The sequence below is a fragment of the Triticum urartu genome, chromosome 5 (assembly GCF_003073215.2).
Source record: "Triticum urartu cultivar G1812 chromosome 5, Tu2.1, whole genome shotgun sequence".
NCBI lineage: Eukaryota > Viridiplantae > Streptophyta > Magnoliopsida > Poales > Poaceae > Triticum > Triticum urartu.
In genome coordinates this window covers 471,450,418-471,461,051 of record NC_053026.1, presented here as the reverse complement: position 1 = coordinate 471,461,051, position 10,634 = coordinate 471,450,418, and the positions used below count along the sequence as shown (strand labels likewise).

General features: G+C 45.1%; 1 pseudogene; it reads left to right on the top strand.

Moving 5' to 3' along the window:
* The first annotated feature begins 943 nt into the window (after positions 1-943).
* Positions 944-1,082, top strand: LOC125511805 (annotated as a pseudogene).
* The last annotated feature ends 9,552 nt before the right edge of the window (positions 1,083-10,634 follow it).

Sequence of the window (10,634 nt, the reverse complement as noted above, 5' to 3'; positions counted from 1 at the left end):
GTACAGGGTGGGGTTGAAAGCAGATAAATATGGAGCAAACCTAGTCGGCGAGGGTTGCTATAGGCGGTGCCAGGTTTTTCTGCTCTTTTTGGTCAGCTTGTGCGTACACATCTGCATCAATACATGGAACCATTTACCCAATGATAGTAAGGCTTGTTAAACAGCTATATAGTTAGGCGAGTAGTTAGGAGAATATTGTGTTTTATCTTCTGTATTCTTATCTTCTCCTAGCGCCTCTTATCTCCTCCTATCACCCCCATGTAAATCTCTCAGGGTTGAAGATCAACCGAACCTTGTACTCCAAGACACAATCAATATATAAACATGCGGGCTCCTATGTTTGGGAGTTGAGACGCTTCACACAACTTTCACATGGTATCAGAGCCTACCTCTTCCCCTACGTCTAGCCTCCATCTCCCCTGCCGCAACCCTCCTACATCATCATCTTCCTTCCCGCACCACCATGTCTTCCTCCAGCCAGATCGTCTCCCCCGGCCTCAACTACACAACCTCGAAACCCCTTACCAGAACCAATTATGTTCTTTGGCGAGCCCAAGCTCGCTCCCAGATCATGGGGGCAGGGCTATATGGGTATATCGATCAAACAACCCTCGAGCCTTCCAAAACCATAGTCACAAAAACCACCGATGGGAAAGATCAGATCGCTGCCAATCCTGCCTACAATCCTTGGCTAGTCCAAGATCAACAAATAGTGGCCTACCTGCTCCGAAACCTCTCCAAAGAAGTCCTGATTCAGGTTGCCTCCCTAGAAACATCACATGCCATATGGTCTGCCCTCGCAAACATGTTCGCTGCACAATCTAGGTCTCGCATCAACAACTGTCGTCTTGCTCTTTCCAATGCCCAAAAGGGAACCCAATCTGCCGCGACCTTCTTTGGCCACATGCGGTCTCTCTCAGATGAGTTAGCAGCCGCTGGCAAACCCATCGGCAAGGATGAGCTCGTCTCTCACATCATTGCCGGGCTTGATATGGACTATCAGCCCATTATCTCTGCCCTTGACGTCCGAACTGACACAGTTTCTGTCGACGATCTCTTCGCGATGGTGTCCAACTTTGATCAGCGCGTGGAGATGTTCCACGACACCGGGGCTGGCACCTTCAAGTCCTCTGCTAACGTGGCCTCTCGGGGTCGCGACGGCGGTGGTCGCTATTCTCCCAAGAACGGCGGCGGAAACGGATCTCGCAATGGCGAGAATCAAGGAGGCGGCAGCGGCGGCTATCACAACGGTGGTGGCGGCCGCGGCCACTACAACAACAGCAGCGGTGGCAGCGGCAGCTACCACCAAAACTCTGGTGGTGGTGGTGGCGACGGCTACCAGCACTCCGGCGGCAACAACAACTCCAGGCAGCGCTCCTACTACAACAACAACAGAGGGCGTCTAGTTTTTCAGGGGTATGATGGCTATGAAAATAAATGTCAGATATGCAAAAAAACTAACCATATTGCCAAGGACTGTGACTGGCGCTACGCGGAAGACAACTCTCGCAAGAAGGTTGCTGCAGCCGCTGTGGACAACTCCTATGGGGTCGATACCAACTGGTATGCTGACTCCGGCGCCACCAACCACATCACCCATGAACTCGAGAAGGTGACGATGCACGAGAAGTATGGTGGCGGTGATCAGATTCATAATGCAAATGGTGAAGGTATGAGCATAGATCATGTTGGTCATTCAATTATCAAAACCCCGCATCGTGATATTCATCTTAGAAATATCTTGCATGTTCCAGAAACCTCGAAAAATCTTCTTTCTGTTCATCGCATTGCTCTTGACAATCATGTGTTTCTGGAATTTCATCCTTATTTCTTTTTGATCAAGGATCAGGTCACGAAGCAAGTTCTCTACAGAGGTAGATGTGTGCATGGGCTATATCCGCTGATTCCTCAGTTCCAAAGATTCAATAAACAAGTTTGCAGTGTCATCAAACTCTCCCCGGAACGGTGGCATGCACGCTTAGGACATCCATCTTTTTTTATTGTTCAACAAGTGCTTAGAAATAATCAGCTCCCATGTGTCGGTGAGCGTAGTTCTGAAACTATTTGTGATTCTTGTCAACAAGCAAAATCTCATCAATTACCATACCCAGTGTCCACTAGTGTTTCTACCAAAGCCTTGCAGCTTATTTTTTCGGATGTCTGGGGCCCGCCCCCCTCCTCTATTGGTAGACACACCTATTACGTTAGTTTCATTGATGATTATAGTAAATTCACCTGGATTTACCTTCTTAAAAAACGCTCAGATGTGTTTCAAGTTTTCAAGAATTTTCAAGCACTTGTTGAATGTCAATTTGATACTAAGATTCTTGCCGTCCAGTCAGACTGGGGCGGTGAATATGAGAAATTAGACTCGTTTTTCCAAACACTTGGTATTTCTCATCACGTTTCATGCCCTCACGCACACCAGCAGAATGGTTCTGCCGAACGTAAACACAGGCACATTGTTGAAGTAGGCCTTGCCCTACTCGCTGGCGCCTCCATGCCCCTCAAGTTTTGGGATGAGGCATTCCTCACTGCTGTCCATCTCATTAACATCCTTCCCGGTCGTGTCATCAATAATGAAACACCCATGCAATGACTACTTCACACCCAGCCAGACTATTCCTCCCGTCGTGTTTTTGGTTGTGCCTGTTGGCCAAATCTTCGCCCCTACAATCCTCGCAAACTTATGTTCCGTTCCAAACAATGCGTTTTTCTTGGCTATAGTGCACAACACAAGGGTGTCAAGTGTCTCGATGTTTCCACTGGTCGTGTCTACATATCCCGTGATGTTGTTTTCGATGAAACAATCTTCCCTTTCGCTCATCTTCATCCTAATGCCGGTGCCCTTCTTCGCAAAGAGATTCTTCTCCTTCCCTCACACCTATCTGGAATTAATCACGGGGATGATATTTTGAATGATCACTTGACTAACCCCTCTGACCATGCATTTGAGCCTCCTGTTATAGGACATGATGGTGATGCAGCAGAAAAAAATCTGGTTGAAAATGGTCCAGCAGCCTCCTCCAACAGGCCATATTTCATGTGTTCCCCGAGCGGACACAACCCTGCTCCCGTATCTGCATTGGGATCGGGGCTGCCAACCCTGGCACGATCCTTCCCGGGATCCTCACCTTGCCAGGAGGGCAGGGGCAGCGAATCTGCGCCCGACTCTGCGCCCGGGGCGTTGCGCCAGCCTGCGGCTGCCACGCGACCGCGGTCGGACCCAGCAACCCACGCGCGTGCGGCCTCGGGTGATTCATCGCGTCGCGACGCGGCTCCCCCGAGCCCCCCCGCACCCTGCGGACCGGTCGCCTGCACGGTTTCCTCCAGAGCCGCGGGTGTACGTCAGGTGGGCCCGAGCTGAGGCGGGATCTGGTGTGGCTCCTGCTGGCTCGCCCGCCTCTGAGGCTGCGTGTACCTCGCCTCCGCCATCCACATCCGATCCTGCGGGCGACAATGCACCCTCGGGATCGCCGGGATTTGCCCCCTCTGAGCCGAGGGGTCTTGGATCTTCTGTGCCCGCGTCCTCTGCAGCGAACCAGCAGCTTTCTCCACCACGCACACGTCTTCGCGCAGGGGTAATAAATCCGGTAAATTACAAAGTCAAGTATGGCCTAACTTGCTCAACAGGAGAACCCAGTTCGTTTCGCGAAGCATGCACAGATCCAAAGTGGAGAAAGGCCATGGAAGAAGAGTTTCAAGCACTTCAGAGAAATATAACTTGGCACTTGGTTCCTGCACTCCCAGGTAAAAACCTAATTGATTGCAAGTGGGTGTTCAGAATAAAGAAAAAGTCAGATGGTACAATTGACCGTTACAATGCCAGACTTGTTGCGAAGGGGTTCAAGCAAAGGTATGGCATAGATTATGAGGACACGTTTAGTCCTGTTGTCAAAGCTGCTACTATCCGTCTTGTTCTATCCATTGCTGTCTCAAGAGGATGGTGCCTTAGACAACTAGACGTAACAAACGCGTTTCTTCATGGTGTTCTGGAAGAGGAAGTGTATATGAAACAACCTCCTGGATTTGAGGACAAGCATAAACCGTTTCATGTGTGCAGGCTGGATAAATCTTTGTATGGACTAAAGCAGGCTCCTAGAGCGTGGTACTCTCGGTTGAGTTCAAAACTACAAACACTTGGTTTTCGTCCATCTAGATCTGACACATCATTGTTTATTTACAATAAGTCAAATACGGCCATATTTGTTCTTATTTATGTTGATGATATTATTGTCACCAGCTCATCCAATGATGCAGTCACAGCCTTACTGAAAGATCTTAACTCAGAGTTTGCTCTCAAGGATCTAGGAGATCTGCATTTCTTTCTTGGTATTGAGGTTAAGAAAAACTCAAGAAGGTGGTCTCCATCTCTCTCAAGAAAAATATGCAGTTGATCTCTTGAATAGGGTAGGTTTGCAAAGTTGTAAACTGTCACCTACGCCGTTATCTAGCACAGAAAAGTTGTCTCTTGCAGAAGGTGAAATTCTGAACCAGGAAGATAGCACCAAGTATAGGAGTCTGGTAGGGGCACTCCAATACTTAACATTAACCAGGCCTGATATTTCTTTTGCTGTGAATAAAGTTTGCCAATTTCTTCATGCTCCCCTTCATTACATTGGACTGCTGCAAAGCGTATACTGAGATATGTGAAAAATACTTTGAGTGTTGGTCTCACTTTTAACAAGTCATCATCCACACTTGTCAGTGCTTTCTCTGATTCTGACTAGGAAGGATGCTTGGATGATAGACGTTCCACAGGTGGCTTTGCAGTTTTCTTTGGGCCAAACTTAATATCATGGTGTGCAAGGAAACATGCCACAGTTTCCAGGTCAAGTACTGAAGCAGAATATAAGGCATTAGCAAATGCCACAGCAGAAATCATCTGGGTCAAGTCTATGTTGAAAGAACTTGGGATAACTCATATACAGACTCCTTGTCTGTGGTGTGATAATCTTGGTGCTACATACTTGTCAGTTAATCCTGTTTTTCATGCTCGCACAAAGCATATTGAGATTGATTATCATTTTGCCAGAGAAAGAGTTGCCAACAAGGAATTGGAAATTCGTTTTTTGCATTCAAAGGACCAAGTTGCGGACGGCTTTACTAAGGCACTTGCTACAAAACCGTTTGAGGAGTTTAAACGTAATCTTAACTTAGTCAAGTTATGATTATGGGAGGGTGTTAAACAACTATATAGTTAGGCGAGTAGTTAGGAGAATATTGTGTTTTATCTTCTGTATTCTTATCTTCTCCTAGCGCCTCTTATCTCCTCCTATCACCCCCATGTAAATCTCTCAGGTTGAAGATCAACCGAACCTTGTACTCCAAGACACAATCAATATATAAACATGCGGGCTCCTATGTTTGGGAGTTGAGACGCTTCACACAACTTTCACAAGGCTCATAGGTCTAGTGGCTTTTTTATGAATGCATATCAAGCATGAAAGAATTGGCCTTCCTTTATGAAAGAGAATTAGCCATAATGCAAAAATATATTAGCTTTGCTCAAAAGTTACAAAGTTTGAACCATATCCAAGCAAGTGCTACATAAAACAAATATTCAGAACAAGTTGGTGGCAAAAACAACTCAAAGATAGGAAAGCTTGCAATCATGCAGCAGATGATATTCATAGCAGCGGCAGCTGGCGAAGCCCGGATAGAGGATGTGAGCATTAAGAAGGTGAGAACATATCCTCCAATTCATAAGTTCACATATTTTCTTCAGCAGAGATATGTTTCTCAGCTTCTCCGAACACCATATGACATGAATGTATGATTAAATATCATGAGATCATGGACGATGAAAATCTAGCGTTCAATGACTTACCTCACTAGAAGGTCAGGGAACTGTACCACCAAGCCCCATGCCAGTCGTTTTCAGCATTTGAATTTTTCTTTGGAATGCAAATAACTATGCAAGTTTGCCAACGACAGTATGTCGCTACGCAAAAGGCCCTGCAACAGAAGGTAATGAACAATACATGAAACTGGGTTGCAAGTCAACTTCATTGCTGAAACTATCCTATCGTCATGGGTTTTGGTAAAAACATTTGGGCATCTCAAATATCCAATCATATATGGTACAAGGGAAACACCAAGGATTCAACGGAGGTAAGACCCGGACTCTTAACTGAAGAAAGGTCTGCAAAAGCTCAAGTTGTAGCTACAGTTACTGCTAGAAACTTCAGAATGAAAAAGAATTCAGTTTATTCTTACATAAGTTTAGATTTCCACTACTAAACTTATAATCTTGAGTGTATCCTGGATGACCATAGTTACTGCAAATGATGTCAATCAGAAAATTCTTGTCAGCACAAAGCACCAAACCCATACATGCATTGCATTGTACATGAAGAAATGATTAAGACAATGAGAATTTAGTATGCTCATCATTAGCTACTTCACCTTCCAAATTTCCTTTAAACCCATTTGCAGGATCTCAAAGGAAATATTTTACCATCTCAAATTAACTACTGCAACTATTTGATATTGCTAACCAAAGAAAAAACAACTTTCTCTTACCAAACTCTTCCTGCAGATTATCCATCTTCTCTTCTTTCCTGGATATGCAAGTCTGCTTCGAGCTGGAGAATACAGGAGGCAAAAAGAGAGCTAGGTACAGAAAGATCAGAACGGAATAAATAAGTGCAACAACACCACATAGGTAGGAGGTTCAGTACAACAAAGACCTCTGGCCCGAATTCTGGAACTAAAAAAACAATATTCGATACAGTATTTACAGTGCACCTGCCTAAAGGAAAACATGACAGTTTCTTCCTTCACCAACTCGCGACACATCGATCATGGTACTTGTCTGTTGTCAAGGCCATCTTCAGTTAAAATCAACACTGTCGGCCGCCATCAGTCCTATGCTGCCAATGAAAAGGATCGGAATAATTAACAGCCATAACAATTGACAAGCACTTAAACACATACGTAGGATTGAGGCATCCATCACAAAAATGCATTTCTCAGTTAATTTTTCTGTAGGCAAAGTAAGAACATAATCACAAATAAGTTGGTACAATTTTGTACATGCTGAGATCTAGCATGAGTACAACTACAATTTCCTATTCTTGCACTCAGTCACATAGAGATCTGTGAAGGAAATATGCCCTAGAGGCAATAATAAAGTTATTATTTATTTCCTTATATCATGATAAAAGTTTATTATTCATGCTAGAATTGTATTAACCGGAAACATAATACATGTGTGAATACATAGACGAACAGAGTGTCACTAGTATGCCTCTACTTGACTAGCTCGTTAATCAAAGATGGTTATGTTTCCTAACCATGGACAAAGAGTTGTCATTTGATTAATGGGATCACATCATTAGTTGAATGATCTGATTGACATGACCCATTCCATTAGCTTAGCACCCGATCGTTTAGTATGTTGCTATTGCTTTCTTCATGACTTATACATGTTTCTATGACTATGAGATTATGCAACTCCCGTTTGCCGGAGGAACACTTTGTGTGCTACCAAACTTCACAACGTAACTGGGTGATTATAAAGGAGCTCTACAGGTGTCTCCAAAGGTACATGTTGGGTTGGCATATTTCGAGATTAGGATTTGTCACTCCGATTGTCGGAGAGGTATCTCTGGGCCCTCTCGGTAATGCACATCACTTAAGCCTTGCAAGCATTGCGACTAATGAGTTATTTGCGGGATGATGTATTATAGAACGAGTAAAGAGACTTGCCAGTAACGAGATTGAACTAGGTATGGGATACCGATGATCGAATCTCGGGCAAGTAACATACCGATGACAAAGGGAACAACGTATGTTGTTATGCGGTCTAACCGATAAAAGATCTTCGTAGAATGTAGGAGCCAATATGAGCATCCAGGTTCCGCTATTGGTTATTGACCGGAGACGTGTCTCGGTCATGTCTACATTGTTCTCGAACCCGTAGGGTCCGCACGCTTAAGGTTACGATGACAGTTATATTATGAGTTTAAGCATTTTGATGTACCAAAGGTTGTTCGGAGTCCCGGATGTGATCACGGACATGATGAGGAGTCTCAAAATGGTCGAGACATAAAGATTGATATATTGGAAGCCTATGTTTGGATATCGGAAGTGTTCTGGGTGAAATCGGGATTTTACCAGAGTACCGGGAGGTTACCGGACCCCCCTGGGAGGTATATGGGCCTTAGTGGGCCTTAGTGGAAGAGAGGAGAGGTGGCCAGAGATGGGCCGCGCGCCCCTCCCCCCTTGGTTCGAATTGGACAAGGAGAGGGGGCCGGCCCCCCTTCCTCCTCTCTCTCCTCTTTCCCCCCCTCCACGAATCCTATTCCAACTAGGAAAGGGGGGGAGTCCTACTCCAAGAAGGAGTAGGACTCCTCCTGGCGCGCCACACCTTGGCCGGCCGGCCCACCTCCCTTGAACCTTTATATACGGAGGCAGGGGCACCCCTAGAGACACAAGTTGATCCACATGATCATATTCTTAGCCGTGTGCGGTGCCCCCTTCCACCATAGTCCTCAATAATATTGTAGCGGTGCTTAGGCGAAGCCCTGCGATAGTAGTACATCAAGATCGTCACCATGCCGTCGTGCTGATGGAACTCTTCCCCGACACTTTGCTGGATCGGAGTCCGGGGATCGTCATCGAGCTGAACGTGTGCTAGAACTCGGAGGTGCCGTAGTTTCGGTGCTTGATCGGTCGGGCCGTGGAGACGTACGACTACATCAACCAAACGCTTCCGTTATCAATCTACAAGGGTACGTAGATCACACTCTCCCCCTCTCGTTGCTATGCATCACCATGATCTTGCGTGAGCGTAGGAATTTTTTTGAAATTACTACGAAACCCAACAGTGGCATCCGAGCCTAGGTTTTATATGTTGATGTTATATGCACGAGTAGAACACAAGTGAGTTGTGGGCGATATAAGTCATAATTCTTACCAGCATGTCATACTTTGGTTCGGCGGTATTGTTGGACGAAGCGGCCCAGACCGACATTACGCGTACGCTTACGCGAGACCGGTTCTCCCGACGTGCTTTGCACATAGGTGGCTTGCGGGTGACAGTTTCTCCAACTTTAGTTGAACCGAGTGTGGCTACGCCCGGTCCTTGCGAAGGTTAAAACAACACCAACTTGACAAACTATCGTTGTGGTTTTGATGCGTAGGTATAAAACTTGCAACAACAAAGTAGAGGACGTCTAACTTGTTTTTGCAGGGCATGTTGTGATGTGATATGGTCAAAAGGTGATGAGATATAAGTTGTTGTATGAGATGATCATGTTTTGTTGAAGTTATCGGCAACTGGCAAAAGCCTTATGGTTGTCTCTTTGTTGCATAAGATGCAAGCGTCCAATAATTGCTTTACTTTATCGCTATGCGATAGCAATAGTTGCAAGGGCAATTGTTGGCGAGACGACCACGTGACGACACATTGATATAGATCAATATGATGGAGATCATGGTGTCATGCTGGTGATGATATAGATCATGACAGTACTTTGGAGATGGAGATCAAAGAAGCAAGATGATCATGGCCATATCATGTCACATATATTGATTGCATGTGATGTTTATCTTTTTATGCATCTTATCTTGCTTTGATTGACGGTAGCATTATAAGATGATCTCTCACTAAATTATCAAGAAGTGTTCTCCCTGAGTATGCACCGTTGCCAAAGTTCGTCGTGCCCAGACACCACGTGATGATCGGGTGTGATAAGCTCTACGTCCATCTACAACGGGTGCAAGCCAGTTTTGCACACGCAGAATACTCAGGTTAAACTTGGCGAGCCTAGCATATGCAGATATGGCCTCGGAACACGGAGACCGAAAGGTCGAGCATGAATCATATAGTAGATATGATCAACATAAACGATGTTCACCATTGAAAGCTACTCCATCTCACGTGATGATCGGTTATGGTTTTGTTGATTTGGATCACATAATCACTTAGAAGATTAGAGGGATGTCTATCTAAGTGGGAGTTCTTAAGTAATATGATTAATTGAACTTAAATTTATCATGAACTTAGTACCTGATAGTATCTTGCTTGTTTATGTTGATTGTAGATAGATGGCTCGTGCTGTTGTTCCGTTGAATTTTAATGCGTTCCTTGAGAAAGCAAAGTTGAAAGATGATGGTAGCAATTACACGGACTGGGTCCGTAACTTGAGGATTATCCTCATTGCTGCACAGAAGAATTACGTCCTGGAAGCACCGCTGGGTGCCAGGCCTGCTGCTGGAGCAACACCAGATGTTATGAACATCTGGCAGAGCAAAGCTGATGACTACTCGATAGTTCAGTGTTCCATGCTTTACGGCTTAGAATCGGGACTTCAACGATGTTTTGAACGTCATGGAGCATATGAGATGTTCCAGGAGTTGAAGTTAATATTTCAAGCAAATGCCCGAATTGAGAGATATGAAGTCTCCAATAAGTTCTATAGCTGCAAGATGGAGGAGAACAGTTCTGTTAGTGAGCATATACTCAAAATGTCTGGGTATAATAATCACTTGATTCAATTGGGAGTTAATCTTCCGGATGATTGCGTCATTGACAGAATTCTCCAATCACTGCCACCAAGCTACAAGAGATTCGTGATGAACTATAATATGCAAGGGATGAACAAGACTATTCCCGAGCTCTTCGC